The sequence below is a fragment of the Haematobia irritans genome, chromosome 2 (assembly GCF_050003625.1).
Source record: "Haematobia irritans isolate KBUSLIRL chromosome 2, ASM5000362v1, whole genome shotgun sequence".
Classification (NCBI taxonomy): Eukaryota; Metazoa; Arthropoda; class Insecta; order Diptera; family Muscidae; genus Haematobia; species Haematobia irritans.
The window spans coordinates 132,084,724-132,105,743 of record NC_134398.1 but is presented as its reverse complement, the minus strand read 5'-3'; positions in this window follow the sequence as shown (position 1 = coordinate 132,105,743).

The window sequence follows — 21,020 nt, the reverse complement described above, 5'->3', positions numbered from 1 at the left end:
TTTTCAATATGTCAATATAACAATGCCGTTGGCTCAATTTTATTGCACTTTTTTGTGTGTGTAACATCAACCTAAAGTAAACAGTGATGGTGTAATGGAATTCAAATAAAACACTAATGCTTGCTAATGTGTTCTCAATATTGATTTTGTATAAATATTGAAATATACTAACATATTATTCATTTACAAAACTTAATGGATTTTTATTGGATGCTTAAAAAAATGTTACTATAAATTTGTGATTAGATGTTGCGCAGGAATCGAAATGCATTTGAATCTAACGTTCTGCAGCACATCAATCATCATTACAAACACCTGATTCCAATAATCAATTAAAAATCTTCTCCGCCGATTGTGTGTAAATCGCCATGTAAATCGATTAAATTTAAACAAACAAAGAAATGGCAAATAAAACTATCAAATGGCCATTTTAGTAAATCTAATTTGAAATTATCAAGCGTTTCTCCATTTATAAGAAAAATTCTAAATAATTAATATTTCAATTTACTTTGCCAGCTTTTTTTGTGCAATTTGCGTACATGGGAATATGACATTCCTACAAACCTGCTTAATCGACATGTGAAGTTGTATTGTTGCCATGATACATTACCATCAAAATCCATTACTGTACTCTTCCACTTCCTGCATTTGTTAACCGAATTTCATCAAGCGATATGTGAAAGCAAAAGAAAGCTCAGCCATGTAACTCGTCTTCTCAAAACGATTTCCAATTCCAATTGAATTGAAAATGGTTAAGTAAACAGAGAATAGAGTGTACGTTTTTTGTTTTGTTTTGTTGTGTTTTGTTTTGTTTTATTGTATGCGTTTCTGTGGTCCATTGTATATAGAAATACAATAAATGAATGCTTCGGCTATAGCAAATCTGATCTCTATACTCCCTACATTCATGGATATTGATCGGTAGGTGGTATAAATTCCCTGCTCGCAAATGCAATTCAAATTGGTATTGGGGGTATATGAGATGGTGTTGTAATATGTGTATGGGTCTCGTTGGTCCAAGTCATAGTCAACAATCTAACACTATTTGCTATTTACAATACAATACAGCAGCCCATAACAGAATGGACTGGACCAACTCCCAAACCAAGCAACCAACCCCAACCAAACATATCAAACAACTATAGAAATCTAAATCTGCCAAAGAATTTGATGGGAAAAAACCTCAAACGTAAGCTATTGGAAAGCCTACATTTGAATTGGTTAAGACAGGAAGTATGATGATTTAGGAACATCAAGTCCTCTTAACAAAATATGGAAAAAACAAGCATGTAATAAGCAGGGCTGCGGAGTTGATCCAATGTTGCTTGACTCCGAATCCTGCATTTGTCATCAGCCTCGACTTCGGGTAATATAACTAAGTCTCATTTTAATATAAATCTTTTGTAATTCTATAATACACACAACATTTTTTTTTTTTCTGATTCAATCACGAAATTAATTGCTCCAATTATTTTTTTTTTAATTGAAACGTCTTCAATCATAGAAATGATGTCAATAAAAAAATTAATTGACACTATTAATTTTTGTGATTGATTTTTTTTTCAATTAAAAAATTTGTTGATTCAATCAAATTTTTAATTAAATATTTTTTAAAACTCAATTAAAATTTTAATTGAAAAAATTTTCGTGAAATTTTTTCTGTGTTGAGAGTACCAAAAATGGCCCGATATAAATTGTCTTATTTATTAATGTGTGCAAAGGAACTCTAAGGGAGCCACCGTGGTGCAATGGTTAGCATGCCCACCTTGCATACACATGGTCGTAGGTTCGATTTCTGCTTCGACGTGAAGTTGTCGTGACTCACGAAATTGTCGTGACTCACGAAATTTTTTGTGACTCACACGTGAGTGTGCGTGAGTAACGAATTTCGGAAAAATACGCTCACGAAAATAATCCCGTCCACGGACATAAAACGCTTACTAGTTGAATACATTTACAATTTTATTGACACCTGGGATGTTAAGAGTTTATTAACGCTCTCGATTTTAATCATGCTCATGTTTTCCCTAAGTCACGTACCTTTTTCGTGAGTCACGATATTTTTCGTGAGTCACGATATTTTTCGTGAGTCACGATATTTTCCGTGAGTTACGACGTTTTCGTGCGTGAGTACAAATTTTCTTTTCGTGAATGTGCGTGAGTCCTACCAAACAATATCATGCGTGAGTGTGCGTGAGTAAGATTTTTCCGTCGTGAGTGTGCGTGAGCGTGAGTAAAATATTACTCACGTGCACACTTCTAGCTTCGACGGAACACCAAAAAGTCTTTCAACGGTGGATTATCCCATCTCAGTAATGCTGGTAACATTTCTGAGTGTTTCAAAGCTTCTCTAAGTGGTTTCACTGCAATGTGGAACGTCGTTCGGACTCGGCTATAAAAAGGAGTTCCCTTGTCATTGAGCTTAACATGGAATCGGGCAGCACTCAGTGATAAGGGAGAAGGTCACCACTGTGGTATCACAATGGACTGAATACCCAGCAAAAAAAAATTGGAAGTTCTTCCAAAGGCACAACTTTAAAAGCACTTCCAGAAGATGCACTCCCAATGCTGTTCTTTATTTTAACTACCCAGGAAGATCTTTTAATTCAATTTTTTATAACTTGGTTTTTTCATACTTCTAATTGGTAATTTTAACTTTTTTATTTCAAATAGGTTAAAAGCAGATTAAGAATTCATAAAATGGTACAAATCATTTAAATTTTGTCGAAAAACATGCATAATCCAATCTGAAAAAATTGTGCATTTTTGAAAATATTTGAGGTCAAACGTTTTCGACAAGCGTTAGAATCCATTAAAAATTACAAAAAATTATAAAAATTATTTATTTGACAAAATATCACAGAATTTTTTAATTTACATCCAAAACATTGAATTCGGATCACACCTAAAGAAGTGATGCAAATTCAGTGCAACGGCTGTTGAAATGGAGGACTTCCGTCCTATGACAAGCCCATGTTAAATTCATCGCTTCTGCGTCAATTTTCCACCACTTCCGGATCCAAAAAAAACATTTTCATTACTTTTTTGGCTACGCTTTTTTTTGCTGGGATAGTCTAAGTGAGCTTGACACATCGGGCTGCCACCCTAACCTAACTTAAAGGAGCTCTAAATGTCACATTAAACACAGTGAACCCACCAGGAAGAAAAATTTGGTTAATTTTAGAAAATCTTGATTGTTTTTAGAAATTTTTGTACTCTCGGTCGAAAATATTGTAGCTCACGAAAAATATCGTGACTGTAATAATTTTATGAGTAATTAGTAATTAGTTTAAAATCGAGAGCGTTATTAAACTCTTAACATCCTTGTTGTCACTAAAATTGTAAATGAATTCAACTCGTTGGCGTTTTATGTTTGTGAGCGGGATTATTTTCGTAAACGTATTTTTCCGAAATTCGTTTCTCACGCACACTCACGAAGATTTTATTTTCACGCACACTCACGCCGTTGCCATCAGATACTCTTCACCATATGTATTTATAAATACACAGCATTTTAAACAAATAATTCCTCTTTCAGAAGTTTACGAAGTAAAATCCTGGTATGTGTATCTATGGTTTTTATATAAAAAATTTGCCAATATTAACAAAAAAACACTAATTTGATTTTGTGGCCCCAAACTAAACCTACGATCCAAATTTTAGTCAAATCGCTCAAAAATCTGTTTATGTAAGCCTATATCAAAATCTGGACTGACAAAAGCCATATTTTACACATTTCTTAATGGATCCAAGATTCAGGCAAATCGTATGAAAAATTCAGGCTGAAAAAACATGGTCGATTTTTTGGCACAACCTGCCTTGCCTAATCTAATCAAAGCGCTCAGAAACCAAATCGAAAGATCGGTTTATATCTGAGTGAGAAGTCTACAGACTGACGGACATGACTACATCGTTAAAAAAAAAAAAACAAGTAAGTAAAGCCTAAAGTCGGGCTGAGCCGACTATATTATGCCCTTCACCCCTATGTAGGCCAACATTTGTGTTACCATCTCAACTACTTCACGTTTGCTGGAAGCTATATAAAGGAGATAATTTTTTTACATCTACAAAATCTCTAGAATTAAAATTTAAATCGGCTAACGCTATCTAGTTAATTGGACGAAACTTCCATTGAAAATGTAAGTGTAACAGTCTACCATATTTCCCCAACTCTGGTGTACGTATATATGGGAGCTATACATAATCTGAACCGATTTTGACTAAATTTGACATGTATAGTTAGAATAATAATTCTGCTATCTATGCGAAATTTCACGTAAATGGGACTATAACTTTAGCCCCCCTGGTCATATGAGTGCAAATCGGACGGAAGATATATATGGGAGCCATATCTAAATCTGAACCGATTTCAACCAAATTTGGCACAATTACCGATACTACTAAACGTACTCCTAGTGCGAAATTTGAAGGAAATCGCGGTAAAACCCTGGATTTTGAGGCCATATAAGTTCAAATCGGACGAAACATATATGGGAGCTATATATAAATCTGAATCGATTTTGACCATATTTGGCACATACAATAGTAATGCAAAATTTGAAGTAATTCAGGGCAAAACTCTGGCTTTTGAGACCATATAAGTCCAAATCGGGCGAAAGATATATATGTGAGCTATATCTAAATCTGAACCGATTTTAACAAAATTTGACACGCTTAACGATACTGTTAAACGCACCCCTTGTGCAAAATTTGAAGCAAATCACGGCAAAACTCTGGCTTTTGTGGCCATATAAGTTCAAATCGGACGAAAGATATATATGGGAGCTATATCTAAATTTGAACCGATTTCAATCAAATTTACCAAGCATTGGTAGAATATCAATGCTACCCTCTGTGCAGACAGACGGACGGATAGACAGACAGACAGACAGTCGGACATCGCTAAATCGACTCAGAATTTAATTCTAAGCCGATCGGTATACTTAAAGATGGGTCTATGACCAATATTTCTTGGCGTTACATACAAATGCACAAACTTATTATACCCTGTACCACAGTAGTGGTGATAAAAATACAAAGTGGTATAAAAAATACAATTAAATCAAAATCCATATTTAGAAATGTTACTACTAGAATTTTGTGGTAGTGGGAGATTGGTTCAGCCCATTTTCTAGTCTAACTTTCTAGAAAGCATGGAATAATCTCCATTATTGGAACGCATACAAATATTGGTCTTAAATCCTCAAACATGTTACAGGATCACCAACCAAAAATAAAATTTTGCTCTTGAAAGATGTTTGAAGTGATCATATTCCTTCTCTGCGTCAAGTAACGAAACAGACTTCAATAATGGTGCTATCGTCGAGAAATTTGGCACAGGTTAGTTTTTTGTCTGCACTAGGGCTGCCATTCGGGATTTCAAAATATAGAATCCCGGGATTTTCCGAGATTTTTCGGGATCTCGAAATTTTCTGGATTTGTAAAATATTTAATGTAATAACAATCTACAGCGCCTAAAATAGTTGTACATTAAATCAATTTAGTTTAATTCAATTTTATTAACAAAAGAATATAAGAGTATATTAGTCCAACTCAACAAATGAACAAGAGAAAAACAAAACATTATGACAAAAAAAAATTAAACACCGATTTCATATCAATATCTTACTCAGCAAAACATTTTAATTTTAATTTAATTTTTATTTTAAAATATTAGGTATATTTTCGAACACGTGTTAATGCTTTTGTATTTCATCGTTTTGAGTAACTTCTTAAAACTATCAAGGCATCCAAATTTTTATTAGATAAACGGATTTTTTCATATTGTCGAGGGACCTTTTATCATTTCATTTTATTTTATTTGGCACGATCCATTTCACATAACATAAGCTCATTGTTCAAAGGAGGACAGTATCGCTTACTTCGATTTTTGACGAAATTGTGTTTTTTATAGTAAACCTCATGTACAATAAATTTTTACTCAAGGTGTACCATAAAGGTTGAATTACACACCATGCGTCACTCCGTGCGTTGATGGAAGGGTTGATATTTTTCTGTTTGCGGCAGACTATTCGAGCTTTTGATTTCAAAGAGAAATTTCAACTCTTCAATCATCGGACGCATTGTACGCATTGAACGCATGGTATGTAATTAAACCTTAACTGTTTATTAACTCAATATATGAAATCTAGGGGCCACTTGCACTGAATGAAGACTCCAATTTATTAATAAATAATGCTAAAAAGTCACAAATTTAACAAATTGCAATTAGTTTTTCAGGATCCCGAAAAACTAATTGCAATTTGTCCCGGGTGTAAGCCTTAGTCTGCACGCAAGTCAAGTTCGAAGATGAGTTATATCGGTAAAAATTTCCCAATATGGTGTGTTCATGTTTCGATATAGCGCCCATATACCGATCTACCAGTTTGATTTCTTGGACTTCTAAATACCGCAATTTTTATCCGATTTGCCTAAAATTAGAAATCCAGAGGTATTTTAGTTCTTGGGCTTCTAGACACCAAATTTTTTATCCGATTTTCCTGGTATTTGATAGTCAAAATAGGATGTGATGAATATGTTAGGTTAGGTATAGTGGCAGCCAGATATTTAAGGCTCACTTAGACTATTCAGTCCATTGTGATATCACAGTGGTGAACTTCTCTCTTATCACTAGGTTAGGTTTGGTGGCAGCCCGATGTATCAGGCTCACTTAGACTATTCAGTCCATTGTGATACCACATTGGTGAACTTCTCTCTTATCACTGAGTGCTGCCCGATTCCATGTTAAGCTCAATGACAAGGGACCTCCTTTTTATAGCCGAGTCCGAACGGCGTCTCACATTACAGTGAAACCACTTAGAGAAGCTTTGAAACCCTCAGAAATGTCACCAGCATTACTGAGGTGGGATAATCCACCGCTGAAAAACTTTTTGGTGTTCGGTCGAAGCAGGAATCGAACCCACGACCTTGTGTATGCAAGGCGGGCATGCTAACCATTGCACCACGGTGGCTCCCTCTCTTATCACTAAGTGCCGCCCTATTCTATGTTTAGCTCAATGACAAGGGACTATCGTTTTATAACCGAGTCCGAAAGGCGTTCCACACACAAAAAAATTTCACGAAAATTTTTCCAATTAAAATTTTAATTGAGTTTTAAAAAATATCCAGTTAAAAATTTAATTGATTCAACAAATTTTTTAATTGAAACAAAAATCAATCACAAAAATAATAGTATCAATTAATTTTTTAATTGGATCAATTAACTTTTTAATTCATCTTCAATTAATTTTTCAATTGATATTATCATTTCTGTGATTGAAGACATTTCAATTAAAAATTAATTGGATCAATTAATTTCGTGATTGAATCAGAAAAAAATTTTTTTGTGTGCACATTGTAGTGAAACCACTTAACATAGAGAAGCGTTGAAACACTAAGAAATATCGCCAGTATTACCGGGAGAGGCATAATCCACCGCTGAAAAACTTTTTGGTTTTTGGTCGAAACTGGGTTTGAACCCATTACTCTGTGTATGTAACGGGCGTGCTAACCATTGCTTACCTTATAGTATATATCGATCGATGTTTTGGTATAGTCCCCATATGACTTCTTGTGCTTTTAGAAACCGTATTTTAAGTCTTGGGCTTCTAGACACCGATTTTTTTCCGATTTTCCTGGCACTAAAAGCCTAGAGGTATTTGAGGTCCAAAGTAGGATGTGGCGAATATAGTATATATCGGTCCATGTTTTGGTATAGTCCCCATTTAAACCAATCTTCCGATATGACTTCTTGAGCTTTTAGAAACCGCATTTTTTTAGTTGCCTACATATACATCGGTTTTCCGATTTAACTTCTTGAGGGGATAGAATGCGCACTGATCATCGAAATTGCAGGAAACTAGACGAAAATGTTCCCAATTTTAGTACTCATTCGAGTAATGCGGGCAGAATCTATAGAATTTAGCTTTAAAACCATATTTCATCGGATTTACTTGCACACTTATTGGATTTTCTATTCTGAAAAAAATATTTGCCTTAATTTGGTTTTACGGAGTGTAACCTAAATTAAAAATAATTAGCAATCCATAAATCTTATGAAATTGTTTAATCTAAAGTTAAAATAATTTTTAACAAGCAAATAATTATAATAATTGAGTTTTGCAGCATTAAGTCAATTAATTTTTAATCAAGAATATCCCTAATTAATTGTGTGTGATACTATAATTTTCGTGATTGAAGCAACTTCAATTAACAAGTTCATCGAATCAATTAATTTCATGATTGGCGAAGAGTTTTAGTTTATATTGATTGTTTACTCTTCAAACATGCCGAAACTTTCCAAAATATCCATAATTGAAGACTATTTTCTATTTTTCAGTAAAAAAGACCAATGGAAAATATAGTTAGTCATGTATTATTTTTGAAGCCCTACACAATTTTTTTATTTTATATTATTTTATTGTCCTTACATTGTGTAAATTGTGTGTCCTAAAACTTAGGTTGCATATTCACTCATATTAGGGCAATATGTTTTACAGTATAGCATGGTGAACTTCTCTCTTCTTAATGAGTGCTGCCTGGTTCTAAATTTAACTCAATGATAAAGGACCTCATTCATAACCCAGTTCAAGCGGCATTTCGCGATAAGTTTTGATTTTGACTCGGCAAAATCAAACCAAACCACCGATACAAGAAATGTGTTGGTCGGTCGAAACTGAAATAACGCAACGATGGCTCCCTTCGTTGATTGATAATTTCACAAATAATTCTATATTCCCCATATTTGTTACACCACACATCGAAAAGATAAGAAAACCATTCATCTTTTTTTCTTGTTCGCTTTAAAAAAATTTTTAGGAGTATTTGGGTAAATCAGCTTTTGCAGGTTAACAAAATCAAATTTGTATCTAAAATAAACCTGTGCGAACGGTCACCCAACCATAGACACAAAAGGGATTCGTTGTTCCTATTGAAGGAATTTTTCCTCTCACACATGGACAACGAATATCCCCAAAAATACATACACACACACGCACATGTTCCGGGAGGGGACAATCAATACTTGCGTCAAATGAGTTGTGTGAATGCAACTCGCTTTAGCACAGTTTGTTGGGGTTATCCTCCTATATGGCCGACCAAGGTTTATAAATAAAACAGAAAATTTGTGCAGAGTAACAAAGAAAACTAAAACCCCAAAAACAACAGAAAACAAAAAAACAGAAGCTCCAACAACAACAATAACAATGCCAACATCAAAAACGGGGCCTACTCTAAAAACTCAATCAATCAAACTAAAGAGGACCTCTGTCTAAGCCAACTCATGCACGCACACATACTCACCAATCCTGTTCGCCGCTCTAGTTCATATCATTTCGAGGCCATGACTGGGGGAAAGGAGGGACGGAAATTGTGCAAAGTGGAGAGGGAACGCGTACGCAATGCAATTTTCAAAAGAAAGAGCTTTCCCAAAAAAAAAATCAAAAAACACAAAATAGTGCGAATTGCATTCAAAAGTTCCGTCTATCACATGAATGTATGCAAGGAAAAGAGCGATCCTTTATACCAATGCAATTTTCCCAATGCGCATAGAACAATTTTAGACTAAAGCCGAAACGATGGATAAGTGAGAAATTTCCATATCTATGAAGATTGATGCAAACAATATCAATCGTAAAAATACTAGAAAGCTTCTCCTCAAAGTCAAATTTTGAATTTTTTGATATCAGTCAAAAACAGTTTTGATATCAGTCAAACACAGTTAATTGACGTTTTAAAATGACCAAAATCGACTAATCGAGCTTTAACGAGAGAGTGATTTTATATTAAAAATTCGAAAGACACGACGTCAAAAGTCGGCTTTTCAATAAACAAATTTGATAAAGTGAAAAAATTGACTTCTTCACATTTGCAGAAAGTTAGAATGTCGAAAATCCAAGTTGCAATGTTGAAAATCCATTTTTTTCAAATTTCGAAAATATAAAAAAGTCTATTTTTTCATATACTTGATTTTTTGATTGGTATTATAATCCCTAAAGAAAAACAAGTAAGTAAAGTAGAAAGACGGGCGAGGTCGACTATATCATACCCTATACCACACCTACAGACTTAGTGGACATAACCATTTATGGGGTACCATCGATATAGGTTTGGGAAAGAACCATATTTCCTTATTTAAGAAAATTAAGGGATGTATGTTTATGGGAGCTTTATCTCAATTAGAACAGAAACACCTGAAATAAGGAGCTATGCTTGATTTTACACCTGCAGAGTTAGTAGGCTATTAATATTGAGTCCATTATTAAACAAGTGAATAAAGTAGAAAGTCGGGTGGGGCCGACTATATCATACACTAAACCGCCCCTACTGAATAAGCATTTGTGGGATATCATTGAAGTAGGGTTAGGATATAAAGCGTATTTCGACATTTAAGAAAATTAAAGGGTACATGTTTATGGGAGTTTTATCACAATCTGAACATATATGTCTGATATTATATATAGTTGTAGCTATAGTTAGGTTAGGTGGCAGCCCAATGTATCAGACTCACTTAGACTATATTATCACTGAGTTCTGCCCGATTCCATGGCTATAGTTAATTTTGCACCTACAGAGTTAGTATACAATTAATATTGAGTCCATTATTAAACAAGTATATACGGCCATAAGTTCGGCCAGGCCGAATCTTATGTACCCTCCACCATGGATTGCGTGGAAACTTCTACGAAAGACTGTCATCCACAATCGAATTACTTGGGTTCTGGTATCTTAAAACTTCTTAACATCGTTTTCTAAATTGTGAGTTAGTGCATACGTGGTAGAGAGCCAGAATTGAAATATGGGGGTCGCTTATATGGGGGCTATATACAATTATGAGCTTGATATGGACCAATTTTATGTGATTGGGGATCGATTTATCTGAGGGCTATATATAACTATAGACCGATATGGACCTAGTTAGGCATGGTTGTTAACGGCCATATACTAGCACAATATACCAAATTTCAACTGACTCGGATGAAATTTGCTCCTCCAAGAAGTTCCAAAACCAAATCTCGGGATCGGTTTATATGGGGCTATATATGATTATGGACTGCTATGGATATGGACCACTTTTGGCATGGCTGTTAAATATCATATACTACCATCACGTACCAAATTTCAACCAGATCGGATGAATTTTGCTTCTCCAAAAGACAGCGGAGGTCAAATCTGGGGATCGGTTTATATGGGGGCTATATATAATTTGGACTGATATGAACCAATTCCTGCATGGTTGTTGGATACCATATACTAACATCACGTACCAAATTTCAACCGAATCGGACGAATTTTGCTCTCCCAAGGGGCTCCGGAGGTCAAATCTGAGGATCGGTTTATATGGGGGCTATATATAATTATGGACCGATTTCGATCAATTTTTGCATGGGTGTTTGAGGCCATATATTAACACCACGTACCAAATTTCAACTGAATCAGATGAATTTTGGTCTTCCAAGAGGCTCCGTAAGTCATAATATATATAATTATGGACCGATGTGGACCATTTTTTGCATGGTCATTAGAGACCGTATACTAACACCCGGATCGGATGAAATTTGCTTCTCTTAGAGACTCCGCAAGCCAAATCGGGGGATCGGTTTATATGAGGGCTATATATAATTATTAACCAATGTGGACCAATTTTTGCATAGTTGTTAGAGACCATATACATATACCATGTACCAAATTTCACCCGGATCGGATGAAATTTGCTTCTTTTAGAGGCTCCGCAAGCCACACCGGGGGATCGGTTTATATGGGGGCTATATATAATTATGGACCGATGTGGACCAATTTTTGCATTGTTGTTAGAGATCATATACTAACACCATGTACCAAATTTCAGACGGATAGGATGAAATTTGCTTATCTTAGAGGCTCCGCAAGCCAAATCGGGGGATCGGTTTATATGGGGCTACATATATTTATTAACCGATGTGGACCAATTTCGTTCGTCCTTGTGACCAACAACACGACAAACTTAATTTCGTAAAAATCAGTTAACAATGGCGACCGGAATCCAGCGAACAACAAAAACATGGACAGACGGACGGACGAAAACCAATCTCTAGATCGACTCAGGAGGGGATTCTGATCTAAAATCAATATTTGTGGTAGGTACATTTTTTAGCACATCAAAGTTTTTATACCCTGACCACTATATAGTTTAGGGTATAAAAGGGATTGGAAAATAGGTATTTCAAATTTTATTGCAGTTTTTTGTATTCCTTCGAAAAGTTTAAACCTTTATCACCAATAAAAAATGTTTCATATGTTTTAGGATTTTAGATAAAGTTTAGCCAATGACGAGTTTATGTATCGCAGGTACATTTAATAAGTCCGATGAAGATTCTCTTACTGCCGTGTTGCACCAATTGCCTTTAGATGTTCTAAAGGCACTACTTTAAAAGCACTTCAAATATGTTAAAAACAGAATAAGTATTAATAAAATGGTTCAACTTTTTTAAATTTTGTCGAAAAATATGCTAAATCCATTCTAGACAAATTGAGAATTTTTGAAAATATTTCAGGTCGAATGCTACGTTAGAATGCATTAAAAATCATAAACAATTATAAAAATTATTTATCCATAAAATTTTTATTTCACATCCACAACACTGATCTTGGATCCCACCTTAAGAACTGATGCAAACTGAGGCAACGGCTGTTGAATTGGTGGATATCCGTCCTATGACAAGCCCATGTTAAATTCATCGCTTCAGCCCCAATTTTGCACCACTTCCGGATACAAAAATAATATTTTCCCTACTTTTTTGGCGACGCTTTTTTTCCTGGAATATTGGCCTAACAGTCAGCTGCAACATCGGTTATAAGGCACACACACAGTACTTATATTATATACTGGTGAAAGATAAGGCATTTGAAAGAGAGTTCCTAATCACTATAATGTTTTACAAGCTGGCATATTAGCAATAAAATAAGTGGCAATTTGGTTAAGACAATATCGAATCTGCAAGAGTGGTCATCAAGAGGAAAACTACCATAGACTGGCGCAAAACTCTCAACGAGGTGGCTGGGCTTTTCCAGGTAATGTGAAGTCTGACCACAGAAATATACATACCAGGGAATTGCAAAGCGACTGAATTATCAAGACTAAGGGCATGGTCACACTATGCAAATATTTGACCCTAATGAACGTTAAACATTTTTCCTGGACCTCTTTCGATATCTCGATACCGTTTTTGGGAAATACTCTTATCGGGATGTTCTACACCCAGTATGAGCTAAACATGTTTACTGGTTTGACTGTGGCGAGAAATTCTAAGTCGATTTCTGTCAAATATTTGCCCAGTGTGACCGTACCGTAGGAAATGTTTTATACATTCAGGGGGTTTGAGAATGTTATTATAGATCTTGCTGACTAAAAGCTCTTATTTCTTGACAATGCCATTATGAATTTTTACAAATTCCCGTTTTGTAAAATTTAGATCATTAGTCGATTAATCGCCCGTTTCGCATAGGGATTTCTTTGTGACATCTCGGATTGTACATCCACTTAATCACAACGGAAAACTTTCCACTATAACCTCCACAGTCAGCTTATGCTTGCTGCCTCAAAGAATGGTAACAAATGCATACATTCTAGGCTACATGCACAACGCATCCTACTACAATCAGGCATACCAAACCACAAAATCTATACGTTTCCATACATACTCATTCGTGCACAATCAAAATCCTAAATTCCATTTGAATTAAAGTTGAGTTAGTTTTGTAAACCCCATTCACAGAGTAACTGCATTTGTTTGTTTGTTCAGAGACGCAGGGGTAGTGCTCGTCCCAATCGTCCTATTCAGACGTAGTCGAAAACCCCATTTTGAAAAAAAATTAGATGACTGTATGCATTGGCAGCTTTTTGTATTCGTACGACTTTACCTCTCCCAACCACCTACTATTGCCCAAAAAAAAGAGGCCGATTTTGATTTTATGCGAAAATTTCAGTAAATATGTTGTTAGTCGCCATAAAAGCGGCACGAATTCGACCAACAGCGGAACCATGAACACCAAAGCGCCGACACAATGGTAAAATGTTTGTATGCCTTCCCAATCAGATCCCATAGGTTTTTAGAAGTGCGTGTGCACTTCTATTTCGGAAAATATACACTATGGTATGTGGCAGCTTATAGATGGGCGGTGGGCATTCTATGACAGAATAGTGTATTGGACTTGAAAGTATCAAAGAATAGTTGGAACAGTACATGTTATTCAGTTCGTTATCGTGGATGATGGTACACCAAAAGGACTTGTTGTTATCAAATGTGTGTGCGAGTGTGTCTGAATGTAGGGGCAAATTAAAGTATGGAAATTTTAAGGCTCTATATTCCACAGGCCTTTTTTATCGGAGCAAAACAATTAATGTACAGAAGTTTAGTTACAAAAATTAAAAAAAAAAAAAAATACTTGAGGAAGACTATTAACGGAAAATAGTCACACTTTATCGCTCTGCAAAATAGTCACACTGTATCGCCCTGCAAAATCACCTTGTCGTTCTTTTCGATATTGTGGTTACTAATATTACCACATTCTAGAGAATAGTGAACAATCTAAACTTCGTCGATTTACTTGGAATTTATAGAGAACGTAAGAGAGGTTGGGTTTTCGATATCTGATCGGGTTGTGGCGAAGGTGAGGAGAAGTTTTCCCTTGCGCGATTTTTTTTTTTTTTTTTTGTAAATTGAAAGTTTTCCGATTTTCTTAAAATTCAAAAGTTAGGCTTCTTGCCAGCCTTTTTTAAATATAAACTACACCTGAGGGTAACCCACGAATTACAAAAAGACTACTTAAGTTTTTGTGTCAGTAACGGACCTTTCCTTGCCCTACTCTTCTTGCCAGACTTTTTCGATTTTTTTTTTATTTGATTCTCATCGCTCGAAGTATTCTGTGAAGGATATGGGACTAAGTTAAGGCAAAATGTTCCTTAAAAATATATATGTTTCGGAAGACGCGGCGAAGTGGGCCGGGTTCAGTTAGACATGGATAAAAATTGAAAATTTATTTTGTGTGTGAGTTTGGTCGCATGGGTGCAACAAACGTGGGACATTTCAGAGATTTGAAAAAAGTCGAATGGTGACAAAAAGATTGCTAAATGCGACTAAAGTCGCACAACGGTGACACTGGCTGGAATCACATTATTACTAGTGATTATAATGAGAAAAATTCAAATTTTCTGAATTAGGAAAAATAGATTTTCCGATTGTTTCGAAATTTGACAAATCCAGGGAAAACTCTAATTTCAACTTCAATTCGATTTTGTAAAAATCGAGTCGTACCACATGTTTATGATAAAAGCAACCCACCACCTTCCCCCTTTCTTTAAAGTTCGATTATTCAATTTAAAAGTCAAGTTAAATCAACATAAATGAGTGGTTTCTTTTCTTTAAAAAAATGTTTCCTTAAATCGGCTAGTATGTGCCCGAAATTTGTTCTATGAATAGAACTGCTTTTATGTATGCTTTGCTTGTGCTTTGATGCCTATACACTGTTAGAAAAATATGTTTTTCATATGTTCCGATATAAACAAAATGTGTTTCGGGCACGATTTTAAAACACAATATATTTAAGTGCGAACATGTAATGTTCCTAAACTAACACTAAATGTTTGGGACATCTATGTTAATATGTTAGTATATATTATGTTTGGGGCATGAATGTTTCATAAAAATCAGATGTGTGAATGCAAACATATATAAATTTACAAATTTCGAGTAAACATACATATGTTGTGATATTTTATTCAAAGCGACAGAGAGAGTATAGAGAAATAGAGATGGAAACCGGGAGAGTTGACGAAAGATATCAATATAACACAGCAAAAGAGTCAAAAGAGAACAATTTCTGTGAAACCGATTGTATGTTGTTTCGGAAAACTGTTTTATGATAAGGCCAAAAATTTGATATGCTTAAGTCTAAATATTATTTAATTTGAATAAAGAGAATAGACATTCGGAACCAAGAGAATAGACATTTGAAAAACAAACAGCATATGTTTTCGCCTTGAGAGCAGCATTTTATGTATGTGTGGACATGTGTTTTGTTTATCATTTTGGCATTATGGGCACAATTTTTTTTCTTGGTTCGTTAAAAGAAATCAGGGGTTTTCATAAAAATAACGAAAGGGCACTATACCCTTTTTAGAGTTGGGACAGTAAAATGAAATAAGGAGGAAATAGTGAAAAATTACACAGTAAAATGTATATAAACAAAGTTTATTAATAAGTAGTCCACGAGGAGTTGACGGACACCTTCAAATATAAAAGCGGGCATTAAGTTCGAGTTTTGCAGCTAAAACAATTTAAAAAGTTTATTTTCCTTAAAATGAATTACTAAAGAAAAATAAAAGGCATTTTAGACCGATGGTGTTAAATGCTAGTAAAAACTGTTCACACCTAAATAAATTTATGTTTACATTATAACATTATTTATGTATGTTTATACTCGACTCCACGTTCTTCTTTTGTTAGAGTTTTTGAATTCCTTCCAAATTTTAAAGTTTTGTACCAAAAACAGTTTTTTGTTACAAAATTGTTATTTTTGCAATAAAAAATTAATATTTTATCAAAAAATCAGTCAATTTCGTTTATATCAAGCACTGTTAATGACTATACATCTTTAATAACGCACATTTCGAAGTTTCATTATAAAAATTTAATATAGTACAAATATAAACGTGTAAATTAAAAAAAAAAGTGTTCGGTCGGAGCAGGGATTGAACCCACGACCCTTTGCATGCAAGGCAGACATGCTAACAACTGCTCCACGTGACGAACAAATATATGTTTCTGTTAAATAATGTTATGTTTGCATGGGCTCATGGGCGCTGCAAACTATGCTATATAAATGTAACTTAAAACGATAATTAAATACTGGTGACCATAACAGCTACGTAGCCCAGTGGATAGTGAGTAGGCTTACAAACTGTATGGTCCTCGGTTCGATTCTCCGTGCAGGCGAAAGGTAAAATTTAAAAAATTTATAAAAGTGAATAATTTCTTCAACATTATTTGTATTACAGAAAAGGGTGCCAATAACTAAAAAATTTCGTGGAAGTGAAAATTACGAGTATGTTATGAGCACAATCGTGTTTGAGAAAAATTCTTCCAAGCATATAATATTCTTGGCTCAAAATGCTTCCAAACATATAATATGTTCACATAAAACAAACATATTAATGTTTCGGCAGTATGCAATAATATATGTGCTTCCTGCAAAATATGTTTGGAACATATGTTAAAGAAGCAATTTTTTTTGAGGGTGTAGTGATAATTGTATGTTAATGACAATAGGAACTCCATGGATAGTCCGTCTGTACGCAGAAGTTAATACTCATCTTCAAAAAAAAAATACATCCTTACAGTGAAAAGGAAATTGTAAACAATGGTTGTTTGTCGATAATCTTGTTTGGGACGAAAGAATTATTTTTCTACCTGTACACATTGACATTATTGATTGAATTAAGCATTCTTTAACAACACCGAAAAAGTAAACTGTTTCATAGGAAGAATGAACTACCTCGCACGAAAACCTGGAACATTTAATGCCTAGTTGTTAACTGGCGTTCACGAAATTACATCCTCTCATAGAACAAAAAATGAAATGAAATTTTTTATTTTGTTAGAGTTTTTGAGTTTCTTCGAAAATTTTAAACTTTTATCACCAAACAAATTTTTTTGTTACACAATTTTTAAATTGTGGTTAAATTGTAAGGTCCGATGTTGAATGTGAACCACACCTAAACGCCAAGCTTTTTCCGAATTTTATTTGACATTTCTCTATTTCAGGCTTACTCAATTTGAACCATGGAGAGATACACAATCCAACAACGTGTTAAAGTTATCCAGACCTTTTATGAAATTTTTCGTAGAAAATCATCTTCAGTGATGAGGCACAATTTTTAAATCATCTTCAGTGATGAGGCACTGAGGCCTATTTTGAGGCAAAACCGAAGGAGTACTACCAAAATGGTATTAAAAAATTGGAATGTCGTTATAATCGTTATATCGCTGTTGAAGAGAACTATGTTGGATAATAAAAACGAATTTTGACAAAAAAATGTGTTTTTCTTTGTTAGACCGGGGACTTATCAGCCAACCTGTTATACCCACCACCATAGAATGGTGACGGGGGTATAATAAGTTTGTCATTCCGTTTCTAACACGTCGAAATATCGATTTCCGACTATATAAAGTATATATATATTCTTGATCAGGGAGAAATTCTAAGACGATATAACTATGTCCGTCTGTCCGTCCGTCTGTCTGGCTGTCTGTCTATCTGTCTATTGTAATCACTCTACAGTCTTCAATAATGAAGCAATCGTGCTGAAATTTTGCACAAACTCGTTTTTTGTCTGCAGGCAGGTCAAGTTCGAAGATGGGCTATATCGGTCCAGGTTTTGATATAGTCCCCATATAAACCGACCTCCCGATTTGGGATCTTGGGCTTATAGAAATCGTTGTTTTTATCCAATTTGCTTGAAATTTTAAATCTAGAGGTATTTTATGACCATAAAGAGGTGTGCCAAAAATGGTGAGTATCGGTCCATGTTTTGGTATAGCCCCCATATAGACCGATCTCCCGATTTTACTTCTTAGGCTTAGAGAAACCGCAGTTTTTATTCAATTTACCTGAAATTGGAAATCTAGAGGTATTCTAGAACAGTAAAGAGGTGTGCCAAAAATGGTGAGCATCGGTATATGTTTTAGTATAGCCCCATAGGTTAGGTTACGTTAGGTGGCAGCCCGAAGTATCAGGCTCACTTAGACTATTCAGTCCATTGTGGTACCACATTGGTGAACTTCTCTCTTATCACTGAGTGCTGCCCGATTCGATGTTAAGCTCAATGACAAGGGACCTCCTTTTTATAGCCGAGTCCGAACGGCGTTCCACATTGCAGTGAAACCACTTAGAGAAGCTTTGAAACCCTCAGAAATGTCACCAGCATTACTGAGGTGGGATAATCCACCGCTGAAAAACTTTTTGTGGTGTTCGGTCGAAGCAGGAATCGAACCCACGACCTTGTGTATGCAAGGGGGGCATGCTAACCATTGCACCTCGGTGGCTCCCCCATAGCCCCCATTAGAACGATCTCCCAATTTAACTCCTTGGGTTTCTAAAAACTGTAGTTTTTATCCGATTTACCTGAAATTGTAAATATTCTGGTATTTAAAAGGGTGATACGTACAAAATTTGGTCAAGGGAAAACGCGTGTAAATCGGTGAAATCGTTTATTTAAAAAATCAAATTAAATTTCTTTTTCACGTCCAATTAGTATAAAATTCAGGAAAAATATTCAGTTAGGCTTTCGCTTTTCCAAATCCGATTTGCCGGGCCTCACGCTTGACACCTGCCATCAGATTTTGTACAGCCACCTTGTCCACCTTCTTCGCCGCAGAAAGCCAGTTTGCCTTGAACTGCTGCTCGTCCTTAGCAGTTGTTTTGGTCTTCTTTAGGTTCCGCTTGACAATAGCCCAGTATTTCTCAATTGGGCGGAACTCTGGCGTGTTGGGAGGGTTCTTGTCCTTGGGAACCACCTGCACGTTGTTGGCGGCGTACCACTCCATGGCCTTTTACCGTAATGGCAAGATGCCAAATCCGGCCAAAACAGTACGGAACAACCGTGTTTCTTCAGGAAAGGCAGCAGACGTTTATTCAAACACTCTTTCACGTAAATTTCTTGGTTGACAGTCCCAGAAGCTATGAAAATGCTGCTTTTCAAGCCACAGGTACAGATGGCTTGCCAAACCAGATATTTCTTTGCGAACTTTGACAGTTTTATGTGCTTGAAAATATCTGCTACCTTTCCCCTTCCTTTTGCCGTATATAACTCCTGTCCCGGAAGCTGCTTGTAATCGGCTTTGACGTAGGTTTCGTCGTCCATTACCACGCAGTCAAACTTCATCAGCATCGTCGTGTACAGCCTCCGGGATCGCGTTTTGGCCGTCGTATTTTGTTTATCATCGCGATTTGGAGTCACTACCTTCTTGTAAGTCAATAGTCAGGTTCGTTTTTTGGCTCGATGCACAGTTGTAGACGACACACCCAGCTTATTTGCGGCATCTCGGAGAGAGAGGTTAGGGTTTCGCTTGAAACTACCGGCAACACTCTTTGTCGTCTCAGCGGCTTCCGGTTTTCGATTTCCCCCCGATCCAGACTTCCTGGCTGTCGACAAACGTTCCCCAAACACTTTAATTACATTTATAACGGTTGATTTGGCAACTTTTAGCGATTTTGCCAGCTTTGTGTGCGAGTAGCTCGGATTTTCGCGATGCGCGAGCAAAATTTTGATACGCTGCTCTTCTTGCTTGCACGGCATTTTGACAACTGAAGAGTCAATTCCAAAATCAAAATAGGAGCAATATTCTACACACACACACCTTCAAAATTAAAATGAAAGAAATACGTCAAGTTTATATTGACCAAATTTTGACCGTATCAACCTTTAGGCTCACAAAAACGTGTATAGGATTAAGTTTTTATCAGTCCATTTGGGAATGCCTCCATATAGACCGATTTTACTTCTTGAGGGTATAGAAGGCGCACTGATCATCAAAATTGCTTGAAACTCAATTTCCAGATTTTACTTCTCGGGTGAAAATCTACAGATTTAAGATTTCAAATCAAGAGTTATTTCATAATTTTCTTGCACACTTACAAGAGATGTTAATGATTTCTCTAAAACTCAAACAAAAATGGTTCTTATAAATCCAGAATCTGAGACAGCCTTGATAGGTAAAATCTTTAAATTTATCTTCGGAAGTGTACTGGTTGAACTGCTTTGCTTGATCTGTCCTCAAGCCCTCCTGAAATTTCAAAGGAAACCCTAATATTTGGTTCATGGTGGTGGGTATTTAAGATTCGGCCCGGCCGAACTTACTGCTGTATATAAAGGGTGATTTGTTAAGAGCTTGATAACTTTTTTTTTTTAAAAAACGCATAAAATTTGCAAAATCTCATCGGTTCTTTATTTGAAACGTTAGATTGGTCCATGACATTTACTTTTT